The sequence below is a fragment of the Lactuca virosa genome, chromosome 9 (assembly GCF_052849685.1).
Source record: "Lactuca virosa cultivar CGN04683 chromosome 9, Lactuca_virosa_CGN04683_v6, whole genome shotgun sequence".
In the NCBI taxonomy this organism is placed as follows: domain Eukaryota; kingdom Viridiplantae; phylum Streptophyta; class Magnoliopsida; order Asterales; family Asteraceae; genus Lactuca; species Lactuca virosa.
Genome location: NC_136434.1, coordinates 214,198,248 through 214,198,820, shown reverse-complemented (window position 1 = coordinate 214,198,820; position 573 = coordinate 214,198,248). Strand labels below are relative to the sequence as shown.

General features: G+C 28.3%; 1 non-coding gene across 1 annotated transcript; it reads right to left on the bottom strand.

Annotated features, from left to right (window-relative positions):
• Nucleotides 1–203: 203 nt before the first annotated feature.
• Nucleotides 204–276, bottom strand: TRNAF-GAA (transfer RNA phenylalanine (anticodon GAA)). The gene has a single exon. It is a non-coding gene; the product is annotated as a tRNA-Phe (tRNA).
• Nucleotides 277–573: the final 297 nt, after the last annotated feature.

Here is a 573-nt window from a genome sequence, read left to right as displayed (position 1 = left end):
TAGTATTTAAATGTTTTATTTGATAGTATGCTTTTAGCAGTATTTAAATGTTAATTATATATAACATTAGAACTTATTTAGTTTGATATGAGCAATTGAGCATGTTTGGAATTGGTAACATGTTCAATTAAAAGATTTACTGAAAAATGAAAATCACATTTGTGTAAAAAAATTGGAATAGTATCAGGAAGGAAAATAATATTTGCGGTGAAGGTGGATCGAACACCTGACCTTCAGATCTTCAGTCTGACGCTCTCCCAACTGAGCTATCCCCGCTTCTTGTTATCTTACCATATCTTTATTTATATATTGTAAGTATTTGTCACCATCATCATCAATTGGTCAAGTAGCGGATAAGTTTGTTTAAAACTATATTTGGCCACCCATATACAATTATCAGGCAATAGAGTTAACAAAATTAAAATAGATGAAAGGTGGGAGTTTGTTCGAAGTATATTAAAAGGGATGTTTATATCCATGTATTGTTTGGTATGTTGCTTTTACTAAATCATATATTTTATTTTGAGAAAAGTATAATATAATTCTTATATGGCATAATGATTTATAAAAATA